This window comes from Phoxinus phoxinus (assembly GCF_949152265.1).
Source record: "Phoxinus phoxinus genome assembly, chromosome: 4".
Taxonomy (NCBI): Eukaryota; Metazoa; Chordata; class Actinopteri; order Cypriniformes; family Leuciscidae; genus Phoxinus; species Phoxinus phoxinus.
The window spans coordinates 44,235,189-44,242,688 of NC_136879.1; the positions used below are offsets into that span (position 1 = coordinate 44,235,189).

General features: G+C 44.7%; 1 protein-coding gene across 1 annotated transcript in view; it reads left to right on the forward strand.

Annotated features, from left to right (window-relative positions):
* pde2a (phosphodiesterase 2A) overlaps positions 1 to 7,500 on the forward strand; it is a 143,704-nt gene that overhangs the window by 323 nt on the left and 135,881 nt on the right. The gene's annotated exons all lie outside the window — the stretch shown is intronic.

Consider the following 7,500-nt stretch of genomic DNA (forward strand, 5'->3'; position numbering starts at 1 on the left):
CGTCTTCAGCATCAGATCCTCGTGAGAAACGAGCACATCCCGGACCAGAAGCAGATTCACACACTTGCATAAAGTACCATGGTGCTACTGTGGTACTTACAGAGTTAGCCATTAGTACCAGTTACTTCACAGAACACACACACAACACAACACAACACACACTTGTTCTGAGAACGGTCGGCTAACGTTACGTTACGAAAGCGTTCCTGTCGGAAGTTCTGGGGACGTTCAGTGTCCACTTTACCACAGTAAAACCATGGTACTTTAGTACAGAGATGAGTTTACTCTGAAAGAGTGTGTGTGGGGTTATGTCTCGGTTGTGTGCGTCTGGTCGGATGGTCTTGGCATAAGTTTCTGAGAGGATATGAACATGATCTGGAGATGTTCACCTGAAGAGCTGCTCTGATCATGCTGGAGTTCACGGTTATATCTCTTAAAATCTGAGTGCAAGTCGATTACGCTTTTATGTGGTTTACTGTGTGCTTTACTGTGTGGTTTACTGTGTGCTTTACTGTGTGGTTTACTGTGTGGTTTACTGTGTGGTTTACTGTGTGGTTTTGTGCTGGTCTAATGTAGTGGAACATCACGTGTCTTCTGATGTTTGATGAGGGAAAGATTCATAAACGGTCCAGATGTTGATCTGTGAATCTAATGATCTGAGGGATGAGTTACAGGCGGATTATGAGATACGAAACATCATTGTAGAAAACACTGGAAGTCTTGAGCTCTCTGATAGTGTGTGTGTGTGTGTGTGTGTGTGTGTTATTGTGGCAGGTGTGTTTGTGTGTGTGTGTGTGTGTGTGTGTGTGTGTGTGTGTGTGTGTGTGTGTGTGTGTGTGTGTGTGTGTGAGAGAGAGAGAGAGAGAGAGAGAGAGAGAGAGTGTGTGTGTGTGTGTGTGTTATTGTAGTAGGTGTGTATGTGTGTGTGTGTGTGTGTGTGTGTGTGTGTGTGTGTGTGTGTGTGAATGAGTGTGTGGTGTGTGTGTGTGTGTGTGTGTGTGTGTGTGTTATTGTGGCAGGTGTTTGTGTGTTATTGTGGCAGGTGTGTGTTATTGTGGCGTGTGTGTGTGTGTGTGTGTGTGTTTGTGTGTTATTGTGGCAGGTGTGTGTTATTGTGGCGTGTGTGTGTGTGTGTGTGTGTGTGTGTATGTGTGTTATTGTGGCAGGTGTGTTTGTGTGTGTGTGTGTGTGTGTGTGTGAGAGAGAGTGTGTGTGTGTGTGTGAGAGAGAGAGAGAGAGTGTGTGTGTGTGTGTGTTATTGTTGCAGGTGTGTGTGTGTGTATGTATGTGTGAGTGAGTGTGTGGTGTGTGTGTGTGTGTTATTGTGGCAGGTGTGTGTGTGTTTGTGTGTTATTGTGGCAGGTGTGTGTTATTGTGGCATGTGTGTGTGTTATTGTGGCATGTGTGTGTGTTATTGTGGCATGTGTGTGTGTTATTGTGGCATGTGTGTGTGTTATTGTGGCAGGTGTGTGTGTGTGTGTTATTGTGGCAGGTGTGTGTGTGTGCGTGTGTGATTGTGGCAGGTGTGTGTTATTGTGGCGTGTGTGTTATTGTGGCAGATGTGTGTGTGTGTGTGTGTGTGTGTTATTATGGCAGGTGTGTGTGTGTTATTGTGGTAGGTGTGTGTGTGTGTGTGTGTGTGTGACGTGTGTGTGTGTTATTGTGGCAGGTGTGTGTGTGTTATTGTGGCAGGTGTGTGTGTGTGTGTGTTATTGTGGCAGGTGTGTGTGTGTGTGACGTGTGTGTGTGTGTGTGTGTGTGTGTGTGTGTGTGTGTGTGTGTGTGGCAGGTGTGCTCAGTTCTAAACTTCATGCTCAGCAGAATCCCGGAGGAAAGGCGTATCATCAGCAGAGAATGAATCATCGTCTCTCCGGGTCTATTTTAGTCGAAGACGCTCACGTTTCTGAAACTATACCTCCGCCTCGCTCCCTTCGCTTCCTCTCTTTATTTGCTCTGTATCACGTCAGATCAACATGAACTCGACATTAACTCTCTTTACCTTCACTTCATCAGTGAACCGCTGTCATAACTCCAGTGGATAAACTCAGCCTCATGAAGTTCACATTACAACCTGCAAACTCAATACTTTTGATACTCAGTACTAAAAAAAAAACTTTTTTTTACAACTTGTTCTTGTAACGGAGTAATATTTGACCAGTAGTATCTGCACTTTCACTCAAGTAAGGAAGTTGTCAAAAAACTGTCACTTTGTCAAAAAGAAAATCAGCTACAATGAAAAACACACACACACACATACACACACAGAAACACAGGAGTGAGACGCTAACACATTTACGATGGAGAACAAATGAAAACACACACACACACACACACACAAACAGCATGTTCAGATTTGACTGTAATATTGTGACAATTGCAACAAAACAAGAATCATATTGGCGGTTATAATAATGATTGTATAATGTCTAATCATAACTCTAACTGAGAAAGCATCGAGTAATCCTCTGATCCAGTGACTATAGTTCACATTCATGTTGTTTTTATTTGAAAAGTTAGTTTTCCAGTAGAAGACGCAATCGTCCGCTAAACCAAAGCATTTCGTGTTATCACCATGAATGACATTTAGAAATGTAGATTTTATTTTAAGTGTATTTTATATAAAATGTTGCTATTTTATATGATTTTATATTATTTAAATTATAGTAAATTGAGGCAAATCTGTGTACTTAAGTTCCTCTCTGGTCGGTGTGTATGGTCAGTGTGTGTGGTCGGTGTGTATGGTCAGTGTGTGTGGTCGGTGTGTATGGTCAGTGTGTGTGGTCAGTGTGTGTGGTCAGTGTGTGTGGTCGGTGTGTATGGTCGGTGTGTGTGGTCGGTGTGTGTGGTCAGTGTGTATGGTCGGTGTGTATGGTCAGTGTATGTATGGTCAGTGTGTATGGTCAGTGTGTGTTCGCAGTGTATGTATGGTCAGTGTGTGTGGTCAGTGTGTGTATGGTCAGTGTGTATGGTCAGTGTGTGTGGTCAGTGTGTGTGGTCAGTGTGTGTGGTCAGTGTGTATGGTCAGTGTGTATGGTCAGTCTGTATGTATGGTCAGTGTGTATGGTCGGTGTGTGTGGTCGGTGTGTGTGGTCGGTGTGTATGGTCGGTGTGTATGGTCGGTGTGTATGGTCAGTGTATGTATGGTCAGTGTGTGTGGTCGGTGTGTGTGGTCAGTGTGTATGGTCAGTCAGTGTGTATGGTCAGAGTGTGTATGGTTGGTGTGTATGGTCAGTGTGTGTGGTCAGTGTGTATGGTCAGTGTGTGTGGTCAGTGTGTATGGTCAGTGTGTATGGTCAGTCAGTGTGTGTGGTCAGTGTGTATGGTCAGTGTGTATGGTCAGTGTGTGTGGTCAGTGTGTATGGTCAGTCAGTGTGTATGGTCAGTGTGTATGGTCAGTCAGTGTGTATGGTCAGTGTGTATGGTCAGTCAGTGTGTATGGTCAGTGTGTATGGTCAGTCAGTGTGTATGGTCAGTGTGTATGGTCAGTCAGTGTGTATGGTCAGTGTGTATGGTCAGTGTGTATGGTCAGTCAGTGTGTGTGGTCAGTGTGTATGGTCAGTGTGTGTGGTCAGTGTGTGTGGTCAGTGTGTGTGGTCAGTGTGTATGGTCAGTCAGTGTGTATGGTCAGTCAGTGTGTATGGTCAGTGTGTATGGTCAGTCAGTGTGTGTGGTCAGTGTGTATGGTCAGTGTGTGTGGTCAGTGTGTGTGGTCAGTGTGTATGGTCAGTCAGTGTGTATGGTCAGTGTGTATGGTCAGTGTGTATGGTCAGTTATTGTTTGTCAAGCGCACTGTTTTGTGTGTTGGTTTTTTGTGGGTGTTTGGCTTGGAATAAATCCTTTTGTTATTTGAATCTGTTATCTTCATCGTCATTGGGGAACCTAGCGCTACACATAGCATATTATAAGTGATATATTGGCTTATTTTATTGTACACCTCATATTATACTGAGATAAGTGATATCTGCATACAGACATATTTGACGTTACAGAAGTAAAGTGAACAGTTTTCGACATTGACTTTGAAACGCAAAGGTTCGAACTATATTTACTCTCTCTGACTCTAGTTCTGTTGACATTATGAAGAAGCCTTAGATCTGCAAAATATGATTATGTAAATATACAGCGGGACTCACAGAACTGGTGAACATGATTCGTGATTGCATTTTTTTATAGTAATAGTGATAAAAATATGTGACACTCTCTTAAATGTGCACTTCTTTTTCTAGATTCCAACTCTTCTCTCTCTGGACATACATATATACTGTATATATATATATATATCCATCCATCCATCCATCCATCTTCTTCCGCTTATCCGGGGCCGGGTCGCGGGGGCAGCAGTCTAAGCAGAGATGCCCAGACTTCCCTCTCCCTAAACACTTCCTCCAGCTCTTCCGGGGGGACACCGAGGCGTTCCCAGGCCAGCCGAGATACATAGTCTCTCCAGCGTGTCCTAGGTCTTCCCCGGGGTCTCCTCCCGGTGGGGCGTGCCCGGAACACCTCCTCGGGAAGGCGTCCAGGAGGCACCGGAACAGATGCCCGAGCCACCTCAGCTGACCCCTCTCGATGCGGAGGAGCAGCGTCTCTTCTCTGAGCTCCTCCCGAGTGACCGAGCTCCTCACCCTATCTCTAAGGGATCGCCCAGCCACCCTGCGGAGAAAGCTCATTCCGGCCGCCTGTATCCGGGATCTTGTCCTTTCGGTCATGACCCACAGCTCATGACGATAGGTGAGAGTAGGACTGTAGATTGACCGGTACATCGACTGCATTACTGCAGAAGCTGCACCGATCCGTCTGTCAATCTCCCGTTCCATCCTTCCCTCACTCGTGAACAAGACCCCAAGATACTTGAACTCCTCCACTTGAGACAGGAACTCTCCACCAACCTGGAAGGCAAGCCACCTTTTTCCGACTGAGGACCATGGCCTCAGATTTGGAGGTGCTGATTCTCATCCCAGCCGCTTCACACTCGGCTGCAAACCGTCCCAGTGCATGCTGGAGGTCCTGGTCTGATGGGGCCAACACGACAACATCATCTGCAAAGAGCAGAGACGAAATCGTGTTGTTCCCAAACCCGGCACCCTCCGGCCCGTGGCTGCGCCTAGAAATTCTCTCCATAAATATTATGAACAGAACCAGCGACAAAGGGCAGCCCTGCCGGAGTCCAACATGCACCGGGAAGAAGTCTGACTTACTGCCGGCAATGCGAACCAAGCTCCTGCTTTGGTCATACAGGGACCGGACAGCCCTTAGCAAAGGCCCCCGGACCCCATACTCCCGGAGCACCCTCCACAGGCCGCCACGAGGGACACAGTCGAATGCCTTCTCCAAATCCACAAAGCACATGTGGATTGGTTGGGCAAACTCCCATGAACCCTCCAGCACCCGGTATAGGGTATAGAGCTGGTCCAGTGTTCCACGGCCCGGACGAAAACCGCACTGTTCCTCCTGAATCCGAGGTTCTACTATCGGCTGTATTCTCCTCTCCAGTACCCTGGCATAGACTTTCCCAGGGAGGCTGAGAAGTGTGATCCCCCTGTAGTTGGAACACACCCTCCGGTCCCCCTTCTTAAAAAGAGGGACCACCACCCCAGTCTGCCATCCCAGAGGTACTGTCCCCGACCGCCACGCGATGCTGCAGAGACGTGTCAGCCAAGACAGCCCCACAACATCCAGAGACTTGAGGTACTCGGGGCGGATCTCATCCACCCCCGGCGCCTTGCCACCGAGGAGTTTCTTGACTACCCCGGTGACTTCAGCTTGGGTGATGGACGAGTCCACCCCTGAGCCCTCAGCCTCTGCTTCCTCAATGGAAGACGTGACGGCGGGATTGAGGAGATCGTCGAAGTATTCCTTCCACCGCCCGACGACATCCCCAGTTGAGGTCAACAGCTGCCCACCTCCACTGTAGACAGCGGTGGTAGGGCACTGCTTCCCTCTCCTGAGGCGCCGGACGGTTTGCCAGAATGTCTTCAAGGCCAGCCGATAGTCCTTTTCCATGGCCTCACCAAACTCCTCCCAGGCCCGAGTTTTTGCGTCCACAACCACCCGGGCTGCAGTTCGCTTGGCCTGCTGGTACCCGTCAGCTGCCTCAGGAGTCCCACAAGCCAACCAATATATATATTAAGAATGTACCAATATGAACATTTTGTCCAATACCGATTACCAATAAATCTTTATATTTGAAAGCTGATAACCGATATATTGTCAGATAAATATATAAATCCAAATTTTATATAGTTTTTGGGAGCCTGATTACATAAAATTCTCACCATTAAACTTAATGTCTCAAACACACAATTATAATGTTCTCATGATAATTTTATGAACATATATGATAGACTTGCGCTGCACATGTTGCTCTGAACTTCATTTTCCTTTTTTTGAAGTGATTCCAATCATATTTCAATTAAAATCATCATGGCAATCAGTGCACATCTGAAGAGCCTCAGTTACAGGAAATAATCCATTATTTATTGGGTTTAAAATATTGACCAGATTTTGATGAAAAATAATAGAGGAAAAGTTGTAAAAGTATGGATGAACAAAATATCTCTCTCTGTTCCTCCCACACACATTCATTTCCACTTGATAAAACGCCCCTTCACACTGTGTTTGTGTGTGTGTGTGTGTGTGTGTGTGTGTGTGTGTGTGTGTGTGCGTGTGTGTGTGTGTGTGTGTGTGAAGAGTGTGTGAGAGGGTGTCCCACTCTAGACAGCCACTTCAACTCTTTCATCCACAATACACAGATTTATCAGTGTTTTTGTACAATACTGAGTGTGTTTTGTGTTTGGATATTTTTATTATGTGTTTTGACAGTTTCGGATGAAACGGGATAAGTTATGAGCATTCGATATCGCAATATTGAGTTTTCCTTCAGTTTATATTGCGATATGAAAATACAGTTTTTCTTCAGACGACTTGAATAACTACAGTATATTTGAAAATAATTCATCTTTCTAGATTTTGATGGGGAATAATTCTTACATGTAATGACTATCAATGACTTTTACTCTGGAGACTTTGCAAATCTTCCTTTTACCGCTGAACAATTGGAGAAAAAGTTAAAAACATGTAGCGCATGCATTTATTTAATGAACCCGTGCATGATCTGATATCTGCACTACACAGCAGAAAAATATATTCTTTCTTAGTATTTTTGTCTTGTATTTCATTGCAAATATCTAAACATTCTTAAATCATGTTTTATGTTTCTCAAATTCACTTGAGAAGCTAAATGACTTAAGACATTACACCTTTTTTATAGAAATGTTTGTTAAAATTAAGTGAGTTTGTGCTTAAAACACGGGTTAATATCTGTGGGGTCAGAAAAATATATTCTTGTTTCCTTTTGAATTAAGTTTAATGATGTTTTCTTGTTATACAACACACTTGATTTTATTATTATTTATTTCTTTTAGAATACAATACTTAATATCTTTAGTCAATTTGATTCTCAAGAAAATGTATCTTGATTTTTTAGATCTTTTTATTGGAAAA